An 18,930-nucleotide genomic window follows, 5' to 3' on the forward strand; every position below is an offset into this window, starting at 1 on the left:
CCGAATCTATGCAATAGGTAAGGAGGAACTGCAGATGCTGGTTTAAACCGAAGATAGACACAAAAACCTGGAGTAACGCAGCATCTCTGGAGAGAAGGAATGGATGAGGGGAAAGGCTCTCAGTCTGAAAAAGTCTACACAATAGTATTTTATTCCTAATGCCATGCATTCTTATTCTGATTCATCATCTCTAGTGTGGTATCTCATCAAAGGCCACCTGACAATCCAAATACCTCACCTTTGCTGGGTATCTGCTGCAAGCTGCTATCTCAAGAAGTTCCAACTGATTTGTCAAATATCCTTTACACAAACCCACTTTGACTCCACCATATCATATAACCATATAACAATTACAGCACGGAAACAGGCCATCTCGGCCCTACAATGCCGAACAACTTTTTTTCCCCTTAGTCCCACCTGCCTGCACTCGTACCATAACCCTCCATTCCCTTTCAAGAAGGCCTATGCATTTTTTTAAATGATAAAATCAGAGGCCTCCAAACTTCCACTGGAAGCTCAACACACCGCTACCACTCTCTGAGTAAAGAAGTTCCCCCTCATGTTACCCCTAAACTTCTGTCCCTTAATTCTGAAGTCATGTCCTCTTGTTTGAATCTTCCCTATTCTCAAAGGGAAAAGCTTGTCCACATCAACTCTGTCTATCCCTCTCAATTTTAAAGACCTCTATCAAGTCCCCCCTTAACCTTCTGCGCTCCAGAGAATAAAGACCTAACTTATTCAACCTATCTCAAAACTATCCTATTATCATTTTCTATGTGCCCTGTTACCGCTGCCTTAATAACAAATACTAATAGTTCCGTTGCTACTGATGTGTTTAAGAAACAACTGCAGATGCTGGAAATTCAGAGGTAGACAAAGTGCTGGAGAAACATGTGTTCTCCTTCTTAAATAATGGGTTATATTTGCCAACTTCCAAACTGTGGGAACTTTTCGAGAAAAGTTTTGGAAAATGACAAGTATATTATAATTTCCACAGACACAAAAATCTGGAGTAACTCAGCGGGTCGGATAGCATCTCTGGAGAAAAGGAACAGGTGACGTTTCGGGTCTCCAGAGATGCTGCCTGACCCACCGGGTTACTCCAGGCTTTTGTGTCCATCTTCGGTTTAAACCAGCATCTGCAGTTCCTTGTGTGGGAAAGAACTGCAGATGCTGGTTCAAATCAAAATGCTGGAGTAACTCAGCGGGACCGGCAGCATCTCAGGAGAGAAGGAATGGGTGACGTTTCGGGTTCGAGACCCTTCTGCAGACTGAAGAAGTTCCTTCCTACACATCATTTCCATAGATTCCTGCTCCAAAAACTCCAGGAATTTTGAGAAAATTCTGAGGAATTTTGAGGAAATTCTGAGGAATTTTTAGCCTTTCAAATCCCGATCTAATATTTTATCCGTTCTAATTTCTTTGAGATCCTTCTTCACACAAAACTGCAGGAATCCATTACTTCTCTGAAGGCAAACAGAAAATATTTGTTTAATTCCCGAGCAGTTTTTTATTTCACAATTCTGTTTCATTCTTCCCATTCAAGTTGCACATTAAAGTCAATCATAGCACAACTGCTATTAAATATTTGTTCAATGCATGGTTGGAATATTAACTGTGCAGTCTTGAGTCACTTTAAATTTAATACAACTTATTAATTTTCAATAGATAAAAATGCTGGAGAAACTCAGCGGTTGAGGCAGCATCTATGGAGCGAAGGAATAGGTGACGTTTCGGGTCGAGACCCGGAAGGGTCTCGACCCGAAACGTCACCTATTCCTTCGCTCCATAGATGCTGCCTCACCTACTGAGTTTCTCCAGCATTTCTCGAGACCCTTTGCTTTAATCTGTCGTTTTCACACCTTACCCTTCCATATCTCTAGTTTCTCTCCCCCTTGACTCTCAGTCTGAAGAAGGGTCTCGACCCAAAACATCATCCATTCCTTCTCTCCCAGAGATGTTGCCTGTCCCGCTGAGTTACTCCAACACTTATCTTCGGTGTAAACGAGCAACTGCAGTTTCTTCCCACACATTTCTTTGGGTCTCGACCAAAAACGTCACCTATTCCTTCGCTCCATAGATGCTGCCTCACCCACTGAGTTTCTCCAGAACTTTTATCTACCTTCCATTTTTCCAGCATCTGCAGTTCCTTCTTAAATATTATTTTCCTATGTTCAGGGACATCCACAATACACTACAGAAAACACCTCCTTTTCAGACACAAGCTGATTTATCCCAATTTAGATGTGTCATTAAAGGAACCATCTTTCCTCCATTGGCTCCTTGGCTGGCTTTAACTTGCACTTGCTATTGAGGGAGTGCAGCGTAGGTTTGCAAGGTAAATTCCCGGGATGGCGGGACTGTCATATGCTGAGAGAATGGAGCAGCTGGGCTTGTACACTCTGGAGTTTAGACGGATGAGAGGAAATCTCATTGAAACATATAAGATTATTAAGGGTTTGGACGCGCTAGAGGCAGGAAACATGTTCCCGATGTTGGTGGAGTCCAGAACCAGGGGCCACAGTTTAAGAATAAGGAGTAAGCCATTTAGAACAGAGATGAGGAAACACTTTTTCTCACAGGGAGTGGTGAGTCTGTGGAATTCCTTGCCTCAGAGCGCAGTGGAGGCAGGTTCTCTGGATGCTTTCAAGAGAGAGCTAGATAGGGCTCTTAAAAATAGCGGCGATATGGGGAGGCGGCAGGAACGGGGTACTGATTGGGGATGATCAGCCGTGATCACATTGAATGGCGGTGCTGGCTCGAAGGGCCAAATGGCCTCCTCCTGCACCTATTGTCTATTGCCTATTGTCTAAATGTTATTCCCTTTATCATGTATCTGTACACTGTCGATGGCTCGATTGTAATTGTGTATTGTCTTTCTGGTGGCTGGTTAGCACGCAACAAAAAAGGCTTTTCACTGCACCTCGATACACGTGACATATAAACTAAACTGAACTGCTTCTCGAATCCCTCGTGTTTGCAACCTGGCACTTCAGTGAAGCCACGGACAACCACAGATAGACACAAAAGGCTGGAGTAACTCAGCGGGACAGGCAGCATCTCTGGAGAGAAGGAATGGTAAAGTTTCCCGAAGAAGGGTCTCGACCCGAAACGTCACCCATTCCTTCTCTCCAGAGATGCTGCCTGTCCCGCTGAGTTACTCCAGCATTTGTGTGTCTACCTTCGGTTTAAACCAGCATCTGCAGTTCCTTCCACCACGGACAACCACTAGAGCTTAAAATTGTTTTCTCTTTCTTCGTAATACCCATTGAAGTTCCATGAGCTGCTCATTCTTTGATGTATCCTCTCTCGTTAATGTGCAGGGTGTAATTTCACCAAGGCTACTCCGTTCTGTATTGCTACAATCCCAAATTCTGAAAAGTACCAGGACCTCGTTACCATCGCAAGCAAGATGTCTGATGCAGCCAACTTTGGTGAAGGGTCCCAGCGAAAGAGGTTCCCTGGGAAGGAAGCCACAGAAGAACTACGCCATCTTCTGGAGCAAGACCCACAACCTAGGCAACATCAACGCTCCACACCGCTGCTGGTCCTAGTAGGAGCAGCAACATTTGCCCAATTTACTCCTGCTTTAGGTACACGCACGCAGAGGGAGAACAAGGAGGGAAGAGACAAAGACTTTAAGACTTTTGCCTTCCATCACAGTGAGAAGGTGCCTGGTAGACTCACTGTGGTGGATGTTAAACTGTGTTCATTGTGTGTTCTGTTATTTTATTCTGTGTTATGTCTGCAGGGTTCGTAATGTCATTCAGACTGAAGGGACTGAATGACAATAAAGGATACTTTGACTTTGACTTACAATGAGCATGTGCAGGGCTCAGTTCAAGAGAGCAAGCATTTGTGCTCTATATCATGTTTACATCTAAAAGTGGAAGTCCCAATCAAGATGTTTGCAGATGAGATGAAAACTGGCAGCAGCAGAAAATTGTATCAAATGCACCAGTACCTTAGTCAGGTTCTGTTCAGTTCAGTTTAGTTTATTGTCATGTGTACCGGGATACAGTGAAAAGCTTTTGTTGCGTGCTATCCAGTCAGCAGAAAGACAATACAATTGAAAATACAAGACATTAAATTTGAGCCGTTTACAGTGTACACATACAAGATAAGGGAATAACGTTTAGCGCAAGGTTAAGCCAGCAAAGTCCGATCAAGGACAGTCCAAGGTTCACCAATGAGGTAGATAGTAGTTCAGCGCTGCTCTCTGGTCGTGGTAGGATGATTCAGTTCCTTGATAACAGCTGGGAAGAGACTGTCCCTGAATCTGGAGGAGTGAGTTTTCAACTTCTGTACCTCTTGCCTGATGGGAGACGGGAGAAGAGGGAGTGGCCAGAGTGCGACTGGTCCTTGATGATGCTGCAGGCCTTGCCGAGGCAGCGTGAGGTGTAGATGGGACAGTAGAAGGGAGGTTGGTTTGTCTGCCATAGAGGGAGTGCAGAGACGGTTCACCAGACTGATTCCTGGGATGTCAGGACTGTCTTATGAAGAAAGACTGGATAGACTTGGTTTATACTCTCTAGAAATTAGGAGATTGAGAGGGGATCTTATAGAAACTTACAAAATTCTTAAGGGGTTGGACAGGCTAGATGCAGGAAGATTGTTCCAGATGTTAGGGAAGTCCAGGACAAGGGGGAAATCCTTTAAAACGAGATGAGAAGAACTTTTTTCACACAGAGAGTGGTGAATCTCTGGAACTCTCTGCCAGAGAGGGTAGTTGAGGCCAGTTCATTGGCTATATTTAAGAGGGAGTTAGATGTGGCCCTTGTGGCTAAGGGGATCAGGGGGTATGGGAGAGAAGGCAGGTACAGGATACTGAGTTGGATGATCAGCCATGATCATATCGAATGGCGGTGCAGGCTCGAAGGGACGAATGGCCTACTCCTGCACCTAATTTCTATGTTTCTATGATGGTCTGGGCTGCGTCCACAATTCGCTGCAACTTTGAAGGTGAGCTAGAAAGCGGCAACTTGATTCATACTGGGGTAATTTATCTGTAACGTGAGCACAAGGGAACCCAGAATGATATGTACAAACAGTGAGATGTTTAGATATTGATGGAGCATGAAGTCCATAGTGACAAAGGAGTGAAGGTAACAGTGTTTAAGAAGGAACTGCAGATGCTGGAAAATCGAAGGTAGACAAAAGTGCTGGAGAAACTCAGCGGGTGCAGCAGCATCTATGGAGCGAAGGAAATAGGCAACGTTTCGGGCCGAAACCCTTTGGTAGACAAAAGCGCTGGAGAAACTCAGCAGGTGTAGCAGCATCTATTGAGCGAAGGAAATAGGCAACGTTTCGTGCCGAAACGTTGCCTATTTCCTTCGCTCCATAGATGCAGCTGCACCCGCTGAGTTTCTCCAGCACTTTTGTCTACCAGTGAAGGTAACAGGACAGGTGGATAATGCAGCAAACTAAATACTTTGCTTCAATGCATTGGGTACAAGAGCATAGAGACAGACACAAAAAGCTGTAGTGACTCAGCGGTACAGGCGCCATCTCTGGAGAAAAGGAACGGGTAACGTTTCGGGTCGGGACCCTTCTTCAGACTGAGAGTCGGGGGAAAGGGAAACGAGAGATATAGACGGTGATGTAGAGAGAGATATAGAACAAATGAATGAAAGATATGCAAAAAAGTAATGATGATAAAGGGAACAGGCCATTGTACGGGGGTTCTCTGGATGCTTTCAAGAGAGAGCTAGATAGGGCTCTTAAAGATAGCGGAGTCAGGGGATATGGGGGGAAGGCAGGAACGGGGTACTGATTGGGGATGATCAGCCTTGATCACATTGAATGGCGGCGCTGGCTCGAAGGGCCGAATGGCCTCCTGCTGCACCTATTGTCTATTGTCATGTTCAAATTGTATGTACCAATAATTAGGACAAAGCTAGAATACAGGGTATATTTCTGGTCACATTACGGAAAGGATGTCATAGCAGAGGGTTTAGTTTAGTTTGGTGAGAAAGCATGGAAACAGGCCCTTCGTCCCACTAAGCCCCATGCTGACCACCGATCACCCATTCACGCGAGTTCTATGTTAATCCACTTTCTCATCCACTCCCTACACACTAGGGACAATTTTCAGAGGGCCATTAACCTACAACGCCACACATCTTTGGGAGTGTGGGAGGAAACTGGAGCACCCAGAGAAAACCCACGTGGTCACAGGGAGAACATACAAACTCCGTACAGACAGCACCCGTAGTCGGGATCGAACCCGGGTCTCCGGAGCTGCAAGGCAACAGCTCTACCCGCTGCGCCAATGTTCCGCCCCAATTTGAACAAAGCCGACTCAAATTGAACAAAAGTGCAATCGGCAGGAATTTGCGATCGCAATGATGGCAGATCAGCTTGCGGTCAAAATAATTGTTGTGTAAATCTGATAGCAACATGTGGCCTCTGCCAATGCAGCGTTAAAAGTGTAAATATGACAGCCACAACCAGCGATACCCCACCCCGACACAGGATGCACCACGGCACATCATGCAGATCGAATCAAATTACTTTCACTTTAGGTGAACTTCATTTCTTTCCAAACACAGAGCTGTTTGGAAATATTAAGCCTTCGAGTGCTTAACTGAGTTTTAGGGACTTTCCAAATTTTATTTGCTGCTGAACAAACTCTCTGGACCTGAAAAACTGATTTTTATAAATTAGAATCATAGAAACAGAAAATTGGAGCAGGAGGAGGCCATTCAGCCCTTCCAGCAAGCACCGCCAATCAATGTGATCATGGTTGATTGTCCTGAGTTTTATTTGTTCAAAGATGCATTTAGTTCAGTTTAGTTTAGAGAAACAGTGTGGAAACGGGCCCTTCGGTGCACCGGGTCCGCACCGACCAGCGATCCCCGCACATTAACACTATCCTACACCCACTTTTTGTGTGGGACAATTATTACCTTTACCAAGCCAATTAATCTACAAACCTGTACGTCTTTGGATTGTGGGAGGAAACCGAAGATCTTTTGCCAAGTCAGTCATACAAATAAAAAGCAACGTAACACACAAAACACATTTTAACATAAACATCCACCACAGTGACTCCTCCACATTCCTCACTGTGATGGAATGTGAAAAAAAAGTTCAATCTCTTCCCTTCTACGCTCTCCCGCGGTCGGGGGCCTTGAGCTCTCCGTTGACGGGACGATCTTGGCTCCCTTTGGGCCCCCCGCATCGAGGCGATCAGCTCCTGCATCGGAGGGATGTCGGCTCCCCCGCGCTGGCGATCGGACCCCGAGTCGGGGCTGGTCGAACCTCTGCGTCGTTGGAGCTCCCGACTCGGCCTCTCCCGAGACTACAAGATCGTGATGGTAAGTCCGCAGGCCGCGTGCGATCCCGTGCGTGCAAGGGATCAGCTCCCATGTTAAATCCACGGCCCGCGGTGGGGCTCAAGTGAGTCCGAGGAGGCCTCCAGCTCCATCGATGGCAGGCCGCAGAGCAACCGGGGAACGCGACCCAAACATTAATCGCATCTCCAGCAAGATAAGAAACTGAACATAAGTTTCCCCCTCCCCCCTCCCCCCACATTAAACAAACCGGGGGGGCATTTACACAAACTTTTAACACACACTAACAAATTGTTTTAAAAGACGGAAAACCAGACAGACTGTTGGCGGGGCTGCCAATTGTGCAGCGCCCCTGGTGGTATGGCAGTGAGCAAGAGGCCAATATTCACATAAACTTAAACTATAAGGTTCATTCAAACACTTCGTCCCAACCAAAAAAACACAGAGGGCTCACAGATATTGAGAATGGGAAGAAGAATGGGAAGTGTCGAATAAAACCGTATTGTATTGAAGAATCACTTTTTCCTGAAGGATCGATGCCAATCAGATGCATTTCCAATCTTGTTGTGCTAATTGTGAACCATTTATCTAAATGTGCAGGAACGAAGTTCAGATGCTGGTTTTAACCGAGAAAGACACAAAATGCTGAAGTAACTCAGCGGGACAGGCAGCATTTCTGGAAAGAAGGAATGGGTGACGTTTCGGGTCGACACCCTTCTTCAGACTGATGACAGGAGAGAGGGAGATACATAGATAAGGAAGTGTAAGGTGTGAAGTAGGACATGGGGAATGGAGATCAATGAAAATGTAGAATAGATCATTGTTAGCTGGGAGAAGGCAACGACAACAAAGCAAAGAGAGAGAAAATGTAGTCGGAGACAGTAAGAATGGTGGGAGAACTGGGAAGGGATGGGGAGAGAGGCAGTATGAAAGCAGGTCCCGATCCAAACCACCGCCTATCCATTCCCTGCACAGATGCAGCCTGACCCGTTGCAGTCTTCCAGCACTTTGTGTTTTGCTCAAGATCCCAGCATCTGCAGTTCCTCACATCAACATCTAAGATTTTGGTTGACTGACCTTAGTACAACAACAGACTGCGGGACCCCCCCAGCAATTACAAGGTCTGGCCCTCATTTATTCCCCACGTTTGACACATTTAACAGTATCTGGGGCAGATCTAGATTATGTTGAGGGTTTAAACACCGGTACTTTGTGCATCAGCATGGAGATACAGCATGGCAACAGGTTCTTCAGCCCACTAAGTCCATGCCAACCATCGATCACCCGTTCACACTAGTTCTGTTATCCCACTTTCACAACCACTCCCCGCACACTAGGGATAATTTACAGAAGCCAATTAACCTACCCGTCTTTGGGAGGCGGGAGGAAACTAGAGCACCCGGAGGTCAAAGGGGGAATATGTAGTAGATTCCATAAAGGCAGCAGCCGAGGTCAGGATCGAACCCAGGTCTCTGGCGCTGTGAGGCAGTGACTCTACCAGCTGCTCCACTGTGCAAGAACGGCTGATGCTGAAATCTTGCACGGAACACAAAGTGCTGGGGAAACTGAAAAGGGGGTAAGCGATGGAGCAGTCGTATTGTCACAGGATTAATAAACTAGCTAGCTCAGGGCAAGGTACTGGGGACCTGGGTTCGAATCCCAACCGAGGCAGATGGTGATCATTTCAAAGTTGAATTCTGGAATTCGCAACGTTTAAGAAACATTTGGGCAGGTACATGGATAGGGTAGGTTTGGAGCGATATGGGCCGAAGGCAGGCAGGTGGGACTAGTGTAGATGAGATATGTTGGTCAATGTGGGCAAGTTGGGCCGATGGGCCTGTTTCCATGCTGTATCACCATAGTTCTGGAGGACATGGATAGGTGTCGTTACAGATCGAAATCCTTCTTCAGACTTTGTGTGATTATTTATTTTAAAAATGGCAAAGCCAATCAATAGCAACACAATCGGGAGACCGGCTAAAAATGCCTCAACTCAATGCTGCCCATTTTTTAGACTTTTCCATCCCCAAAAAAAAATCAACATTTTCCCCTGAAACAATAGTATCTGTTTTTTGCCTCTGAAAACAACAAGTTTTCCAAAAAGTATGAACATTGACTTCTCTAACTTCAGATAGCCCTTGCTTTCTCTCTCCATCCCCTTCCCAGTTCTCCAACTAGTCTTACTGTCCCCGCCTACATTCTATCTTTGTCTTGCCCCCTCCCCTGACAATAGACAATAGGTGCAGGAGTAGGCCTTTCGGCCCTTCGAGCCATTCAATATGATCATGGCTGATCATCCACAGATCATACCCCGTTCCTGCCTTCTTCCCATATCCCCTGACTCCACTATCTTTAAAAGCCCTATCTAGCTCTCTCTTGAAAGCATCCAGAGAACCTGCTTCCACCGCCCTCTGATGCAGAGAATTCCACAGACACCAGTCAGCCCGAATTGTCGCCCATTCCTTCTCTCCAGAGATGCTGCCTCACCCACTGAGTTCCTCCAGCATTTTGTGTCTACCTTCGATTTAAAATAGCACCTGCAGTTCTTTCTTACTCAAGTTTTCCGAATCACAGCTTTTCAATTGTAAGGGAGTTTTGTGTGGGTAGTGAAGCTTTCCTGTTCCTGACAATCAGTTGCTAATACAGGATGCGGAAGGCTCTGTTCAAGTTAGGCTGAACAGCAGGAAGCCAAGTACACCAAAGTGAAGGTCAGTTGCCACGACTAGCTTATTGGCACGGTACGAACACAGACCCAAGATGACATTGATTCAACTATTGATCGCACTGGCTTTTTTCTAAGCGACAGGAAATACCATGTGGTTTCACCAAACCACTGTACCACTTATCTCTTGGACAACAGCACAGCCAGATTCAAATGTTTGCAATGCATAGTAATGTTAATCTATCAGACTTTCCCCTCTGTAGTATCAGGATTACCATAATCATTCACCCTCCATACTCTTGCACAAAGAATTAAATGCATTCTTCTTTTTCATTTCGCAGCTATCAATAGTAAATTACGATACCCGTGATTAACTATGAGTAAACCACAATTAGACGTTTTACAGTGCCTCCATAATGTTTGGGACAAAGACCCATTGTTTATTTATTTGCCTCTGTACTCCACAATTTGAGATTTGTAATTTTTTTAAAAAACCACATGTGGTTAAAGTGCACATTGTCAAATTTTAATAAAGGCCATTTTAACACATTTTGGATTCAGCATGTAGAAATTACAGCTGTGTTTACACATAGCCCCCCATTTCAGGGCACCATAATATTTGGGACACATGGCCTCACAGGCGTTTGTAATTGCTCAGGTGTGTTTAATTGCCTCCTTAATGCAGGTATAAGAGAACTCTCAGCACCTCGTCTTTCAATAGACAGTAGGTGCAGGAGTAGGCCATTCGGCCCTTCAAGCCAGCACCGCCATTCAATGTGATCATGGCTGATCATCCCCAATCAGTACCCCGTTCTTCCCTTCTCCCCATATCCCAAACTCCGCTATCGTTAAAAGCCCTATCTAGCTCTCTCTGAAAGTAACCAGAGAACCGGCCTCCACTGCCCTCTGAGAGAGAATTCCACAGACTCACAACTCTCTGTAAGAAAATGTGCTTCCTCATCTCCGTTCTAAATGGCTTACCCCTTATTCTTAAACTGTGGCCACTGATTCTGGACTCCCCCAACATCGGGAACATGTTTCCTGCCTCTAGCGTGTCAAACCCTTAATAATCTTAAATGTTTCAATAAGATACCCTCTCATCCTTCTAAACTCCAGAGTGTACAAGTCCAGCTGCTCCATTCTCAGCATATGACAGTCCCGCCATCCCGGGAATGAACTTTGTGAACCTACGCTGTACTTCCTCAATTGCAAGAAGGTCCTTCCTCAAATTTGGAGACCAAAACTGCACACAATACTCTAGGTGTGGTCTCACTAGGCTGTGTACAACTGCAGAAGGACCTTTGGAAACTTTTATTGCTGTTTATCAACATGAGGACCAAAGTTGTGTAAATGAAAGTCAAAGAAGCCATTATGAGACTGAGAAACAAGAATAAAACTGTTAGAGACATCAGCCAAACCGTAGGCTTACCAAAATCAATTGTTTGGAACATCATTAAGAAGAAAGAGAACACTGGTGAGCTTACTAATCGCAAAGGGACTGGCAGGCCAAGGAAGACCTCCACAGCTGATGACAGAAGATTTCTCCCTGTAATAAAGAACAATCCCCAAACACCTGTCCGACAGATCAGAAACAGTCTTCAGGAGTCAGGTGTGGAGTTGTCAATGACCACAGTCTGCAGAAGACTTTATGTACAGAAATACAGAGGCTACACTGCAAGATGCGAACCACTGGTTAGCCACAAAAATAGGATGGCCAGGTTACAGTTTGCCAGGAAGTACTTAAAAGATGACCACAGTTCTGGAAAAAGGTCTTGTGGACAGATGAGACGAAGATTAACTGAATCAGAGTGATGGTAAGAGCAAAGTATGGAGGAGATAAGGAACTGCCCAAGATCCAAAGCATACCACCTCGTCTGTGAAACACGATGGTGGGGGTGTTATGGCCTGGGCATGTATGGCTGCTGAAGGTACTGGCTCACTTATCTTCATTGATGATACAATTGCTGATGGTAGTAGCATAATGAATTCTGAAGTGTATAGACACATCCTATCTGCTCAACTTCAAACAAATGCCTCAAAACTCATTGGCCGGCGGTTCATTCTACAGCAAGACAATGATCCCAAACATACTGCTGAAGCAACAAAGGAGTTTTTCAAAACTAAAAAATGGTCAATTATTGAGTGGCCAAGTCAATCACCCGATCTGAACCCAATTGAGCATGCCTTTTATATGCTGAAGAGAAAACTGAAGGGGACTAGCCCCCAAAACAAGCATAAGCTAAAGATGGCTGCAATACAGGCCTGGCAGAGCATCACCAGAGAAGACACCCAGCAACTGATGATGTCCATGAATTGCAGACTTCAAGCTGTCATTGCATGCAAAGGATATGCAACAAAATACTAAACATGACTACTTTCATTTACATGACATTGCTGTGTCCAAAACATTATGGTGCTCTGAAATGGGGGGACTATATATAAACACAGCTGTAATTTCTACATGGTGGAACCAAAATGTATAAAAATGGCCTTTATTAAAATCTGACAATGTGCACTTTAACCACATGTGATTTTTTCTGTTACAAATCTCAAATTGTGGAGGACAGAGACAAATAAATAAATGATGGGTCTTTGTCCAAGTTAATTTTCATCTCATCTGTCCACAAAACCTTTTTCCAGAACTGTGGTTGCTCTTTTAAGTACTTCTTGGCAAACTGTAACCTGGCCATCCTATTTTTGCGACTAACCAGTAGTTTGCATCTTGCAGTGTAGCCTCTGTATTTCTGTTCATGAAGTCTTCTGTGGACAGTGGTCATTGACAAATCCACACCCGACTCCTGAAGAGTGTTTCTGATCTGTCGGACAGGTGTTGGGGGATTTTTCTTTATTATAAAGAGAATTCTTCTATCATCAGCTGTGGAGGTCTTCCTTGGCCTGCCAGTCCCTTTGCGATTAGTAAGCTCACCAGTGCTCTCTTTCTTCTTAATGATGTTCCAAACAGTCGATTTTGTTAAGCCTAAGGTTTAGTTGATGTCTCTAACAGTTTTATTCTTGTTTGTCAGTCTCATAATGGCTTCTTTGACTCTCATTGGCACAACTTTGGTCCTCATGTTAATAAACAGCAATAAAAGATTCCAAAGGTGATGGAAAGTCTGGAGGAAAGACTAGGTGCTGAGAGCTCTCTTATACCTGCATTAAGGAGGCAATTAAACACACCTGAGCAATTACAAACACCTGTGAAGCCATGTGTCCCAAACATTATGGTGCCCTGAAATGGGGGGGACTATGTATAAACACAGCTGTAATTTCTACATGGTGAAACCAAAATGTATAAAAATAGCCTTTATTAAAATCTGACAATGTGCACTTTAACCACATGTGCCTTCTGAATTTGTAGTCGGCAGGGCAGTACTCTGCATATCGCCAACTTGGATTTTTTTCTATGCGATTTTTTTCCTATTACAAATCTCAAATTGTGGAGTACAGAGACAAATAAATAAACGATGGGTCTTTGTCCCAAACATTATGGAGGGCGCTGTATATGCAAACTGACCGATTCCCCTCGCTTTAACCATTCAGATGATAATCATTTTTTATTAGTGAAAGCAGTGCGACACACAAAGCAAGCTGCAGACTCTGTGCTCAGGAAATAAAGAAACAGCTTACATCAAAGGACCTTGGTTTTAGAAAAACACACACACACACAAAAGGTAGCAATGAAAAATAGCAGCCCAACATGAAGCAGATCAAAGGAACAGCCAAGGAAAATGAGGAACAGGGGGGTCCTTTAATTATTGTCCGTATCCGCCAAGACATGCAGAGGTATAAAAGAATAAAAGTTTTGAAGGCCACTGTTTTTTTTTTGTCTTGCTGTGGCCCCAGTTTCCAGAGCCAGTGCCAGGTCTCATCAAACTACTTTGCCTTGCCTGCCAATAAGACTCCCGGGGAGAGGGGTCCGCCCACTGGCTGGGGGATTGTCGGCAGCAGTGTTTGCTGAAAGCCATTCAGGGACTGCTTCTGGCAGCACCCCAGGACTTTCTCTGGAAGGACAGATCTAGTTACCCGAGGCTGCTTTTTTTTTTAATGTAAGCCTCTCTGGTTAAACCCAGAGTTCATGCATGGTACCGCACCATGGGCAGCGAATCAAACTTGGCCCCTGGCTGATCCAGCAATTGAATGCTCAGGGATTGAGGAATATTTTTCGACAGACTTAAACTTACTTTTAACACCAGAGATACTGTGCAGCTTCAACCTCAGTACGCTATAATCTTAAAGGAGCCACGATTCCCCCAAGACCAAGGTGTGTGTGCTTTTGTCAAAGGGAATTCACATCTCAGGCAAAAATCCATTTTTCTCAGTAGATTTTAAAATAAATATTGGCATAACCTCTAATGGTGTCAGATTTGTTTATAAATTCATATATTTTTCAGAAGGAACACCAGCTATGAAGGTTTTCTTTAGTGTTTAATGCCTAATTGATCACACTTCACCTCCCTGTAAATTTAATGAAATGTGAAGCTTTCTCTAAATCACTAATACAACTGTTTGCAGCTGTTGATTTCCCTTTAAAGACGAGGTAACGCATAATAATGCGTGATAAATTATTTGCATAACTTTAAAGTGTAAATATTCTATTCATCTGTAGGTTGGTGTGTTGGCGGCGGTACTTCAAGTAGGTTGTGGATTGCGGAGTTAAACATATTGCCATTTTTATACAATAAAATCACAGCAAGGTCATCCACTAGTGCTGGGAGTCCGTGCTTAAACGAGGCATTCAACAATTGCTTGTTTAATTTTGCTCATTTGCCCTATGGATAGCACTTCAACTCCAAAAATGTCAGGATTTTGTTTCGATTCAAAGGTCTAACACTGTTCAATGTCAAAGGTAGACAAAAAAATGCTGGAGAAACTCAGCGGGTGCAGCAGCATCTATGGAGCGAAGGAAATAGGCAACGTTTCGGGCCTAAACCCGAAGGAAGGAAATAGGCAACGTGTCCCATCTATACTAGTCCCACTTGCCTGCGTTTGGCCCATATCCCTCTAAATCTGTGCTATCCATCTACCTGTCCAATTGCTTCTTAAGACAGTCCCAGCCTCAACTACCTCTTCCAGCAGCTCGTTCCATACACCCACCTTTCACCCTTTGTGTGAAAAAGTTACCTCTCAGATTCCTATAGAATCTTTGGTAGACAAAAATACTGGAGAAACTTAGCGGGTGCAGCAGCATCTATGGAGCGAAGGAAATAGGCAGCGTTTCGTCCCGGGACGAAACGCTGCCTATTTCCTTCGCTCCATAGATGCTGCTGCACCCGCTGAGTTTCCCCAGCATTTTTATCTACCTACGATTTTCCAGCATCTGCAGTTCCTTCTTAAACACTGTTCAATGTCAACATTGACTGCTCCAGTTTCCTTCCATAATGGAAAGTGAAGTGTGTGGGTGTGTGTGTGTGTGTGTGTGTGTGTGTGTGTGTGTGTGTGTGTGTGTGTGTGTGTGTGTGTGTGTGTGTGTGTGTGTGTGTGTGTGTGTGTGTGTGTGTGTGTGTGTACGTGAGTGTGTGTGTGTGTGTGTGTGTGTGTGTGTGTGTGTGTGTGTGTGTGTGTGTGTGTGTGTGTGTGTGTGTGTGTGTGGGTGTGTGTGTGTGAGTGTGTGTGAGTGTGAGTGTGTGTGTGTGTGTGTGTGTGTGTGTGTGTGTGTGTGTGTGGTTGTGTGGGTGTGTGTGTGTGTGTGTGTGTGTGTGTGTGTGTGTGTGTGTGTGTGTGTGTGTGTGTGTGTGTGTGTGTGTGTGTGTGTGTGTGAGTGTGGGCGGGTGTGTGTGTGTGTGGGTGTGTGTGTGTGTGTGTGTGTGTGTGTGTGTGCGTGAGTGTGAGTGTGTGTGTGTGTGTGTGTGTGTGTGTGTGTGTGTGTGTGTGTGTGTGTGTGTGGGTGTGTGTGTGTGTGTGTGTGTGTGTGTGTGTGTGTGTGTGTGTGTGTGTGTGTGTGTGTGTGTGTGTGTGTGTTAAAAACAAAAATCTCTTTTTTTGACACATATCCAGGAACATTAAAATTATCTTCATTAACAGCTACCTTTGCCATCCCCAAAATAGCAGTCCCCTTCGATATTCCGACCAGGTTTCTGACGAAACAAAGCTGTCGGGTCCCTTTACTGGGCACAGTCCTTATCAGACTCTCCCAGTCGAAGCTGGCCCAGCACAGCTGTCAGCAAGTCCCACAGTCCCACTCCTTTATCTGCTTGCACAGACCTCTGCTTGGCAAGGAGTGGGCTGTGCGGCTGTTCCACGGTCCCTGGGAACCAAGCGCGGAAACAGCGCGGCATTACTCCCACCCTCCGCTGGGAGTTCATTACCCAGTCAGGGTTCTCACTTCTGAGCCAAAAGTGTGGACCTGCAAATTCCGACTACGGTCAGCACTGCCTCATCATTAAAAAAAAAAAAAAAAAAACTCTCCGGCTTTTCTGAGAGAACGGAGAACAAAAGGACAAATTCATATTCACACAACATTTGTTGGTACTGCAGAAGTTTAACGTGCCCTCAAGAATTCCACAGGAGACTCGCCTGGCTCCAGTAATTTGCAGTATTATCTTTCTTGTAAACTACTTCACTGCTCTCAGTCCCGTTCCACCCCCCCCTCTCCCCCGAAGGGGCTCAAATATCACTGTGACTAAACAAAATCAATGCGCGGTCAGCTATTGACATTTATTTTTTCGTCTGGGAGGTTTTTTTTTGGATTTCAATACGGTTACCCAAGGAAAGTCGAGCCTTTTTTTTTTCCTTTTTGGCCAAGAAAGTAACAGGCATTTTGCTAGTCGGCTAACAGTGTTACAAAAGGAAAAAAAAACCCAGGCACCCAGGGGAGGTGGGAGAGACAGAACTGACGTCAGGGGTAATTGGGTGTCTGAAAGAGATTGCCAGCGGCTGCCCAAATTCCCTCAGGTATACACAAAGCTAAGCTGAAAATCTAATAAAAAGGAAGTAAAATTCTAGAGAAGGGGGCTTTCTGCTGCAAGAGTTATTGTCTAAAAATAAATACAGCGTTTTCTTGTTGCCTTTTCTATTGCTCTGCTTTAAAAAAAAATCTTTTCTTTTAAAAACACGGCCACATCAACTACTTTATTAAACTGTCTCCTCTCTTTTGGACTTGTGTTTGTTTCTGCCAACTGGAATGCATATTTCCACAGCCCTGTGCAGCATACATACCTGCGAGCTTTGTATAATACATTTTTTTTTTACTGTAACACCAGTAGTTTAAAGACAGTGACGATTTAAAAAATTAGAATAATTCTCACTTAGCTGATTTCTTTCCCCTGTGTTCTAACAGATACAGCAGACGATGGAGGGAGAGAGAGAGAGAGAATGGGAGGGAAAGAGGGAGCGAGAAAGAGCGGGAGAGAGAATGAGAGGGAGAGAGAGAGAATGAGTGAGAAATAGAGGGAGAGAGAGGGAGAATGAGAGAGAAAGAGAGAGAGAATGAGACAGAGACAGAGAGAGAATGAGTGAGAAAGAGAGAAAGAGAGAGAGAGAGAGAAAAAGAGAGAGAGAGAGAGAGAATGAGAGAGAAAGAGAGGGAGAGAGAATGAGAGAGAGAGAGAGAGAGAGAGAGAGAGAGAGAGAGACAGACAGAGAGCGCACAAACACACACTCACTTTGTCCTTTGGCAAATTCTTCCCTTTCACTCTTGCATGAAGAAAATCTCCCCACAGAGTTTTTCTCCTCTTCCTGGTGTGGATATAGGCCCCTGCAGTGCCCTGTGTAATTTCCAGTTCCTCAGAATTCAGGTATTAATAAAGACCCCATGGGGACTTCCAACAATATAACCCTACATTTTCAGGCATTATGAAAGGAAATCTCCAGGGTTCTCTGGCTCAAATTTCTGAAATGTAGGCATTGTAAAAGACACCCCAGGGGAGACCCGCAATAGAAATCTGCTGAATTCAAAGCATTTTCTGAGTCCTGGTGGGAGCCATTACTCCCACTGGAAGCTTTTTACAAAACATGTGTTGCTGACATGTTGACAGATTGCTCACTGAAGTGTTTAGGTGCATGCACAAGGCAAGTCATCGGAGACACTCCGCTCTGCCAGTTAGCCTCGAAAGCTGAAACTGGTACCATCCATATTTTATAACAGGGGAGGAAAATAATACTGCAGACAACCCATACTTCCAGAATATATTTTCTTTAAATGAAACCTCCAAGCTCGCAGTTGATTTTTTTTTATTAAAACATTTTTTTTTTTGTTGCAGCCCAGCCTCCCCCTCGCTCCGACGCTAGCTAGCGTAGCTGCCTTGCAGCAGGTTCAATGCAGCTGTGATGGCACTTGTACCTGCGCCAAGGGTTTACTGAAGGAATCTGTAGGCGACCCCGTGGCTTATTGTGAAGAGCTCTGCAGATCAAAAACTAATGAAAGCTAGGATTGCACGAGATGAGCTGAACTATGCTCTACCTGCCCTGACAGTATTAAGCTTGGAAAGTGATCTGTGACTTTAATAAGGCAGAGGGCTCCTAGGAATTAGCTACCGTGGTGACGGGTTGGAGACGGATGTAAATGTATTCATGGCATGGTGAGCAAGGGGCCAGACACAGAGACCCCAGGGAGGTCAATCCGCACAGAGCTATGGAGGCATGGACGCTCTCATTTCTAACCGGGTTTCACAGCTAAATACTTAAAGCTGTGCATGCTCACGTATCTTAAGGGCAGCTTTCAAATGAAAAATCCATGCAGTAAGAGAAATTGGCAGCGAATGCAGTGAGCAAGCTTATTTGAATGGGATTCAGTTTGTGCACCATTACATTTCTACAAAAGTACGGGCTATTCACTAATTTTCTTTCTGTCAAAAGAAAAAGTGTACTGACTTAGCATTTCATTTAATGGGCTTGATCTGGTTTTTTTTGTGTTACAATTAACAGAAGCATTTGTTAACACTTGACTTTTCAGTGCGAAAAATATATACACAAGTCAAAAGCAGCCCATTGTAGCGAGCTGGAACAAACTGGGAAAATGAATCTAACTGCATCAAT

The 18,930-nt window shown here is 44.7% G+C and overlaps 1 protein-coding gene across 4 annotated transcripts in view; it reads right to left on the reverse strand.

Annotated features, from left to right (window-relative positions):
- znf423 (zinc finger protein 423) overlaps window positions 1-18,930 on the reverse strand; it is a 356,073-nt gene that overhangs the window by 210,580 nt on the left and 126,563 nt on the right. Inside the window, exon 1 of one of the 4 annotated variants that reach the window (XM_055648400.1) lies at window positions 17,559-17,977. The exons of the other annotated variants lie outside the window; for them this stretch is intronic. The gene's annotated coding sequence lies outside the window, so the exon portion shown is untranslated. Of the gene's footprint in view, window positions 1-17,558; window positions 17,978-18,930 lie in introns of those variants that run through there. 4 annotated transcript variants of the gene reach the window in all.

Source organism: Leucoraja erinacea, chromosome 17 (assembly GCF_028641065.1).
Source record: "Leucoraja erinacea ecotype New England chromosome 17, Leri_hhj_1, whole genome shotgun sequence".
Lineage (NCBI taxonomy): Eukaryota > Metazoa > Chordata > Chondrichthyes > Rajiformes > Rajidae > Leucoraja > Leucoraja erinaceus.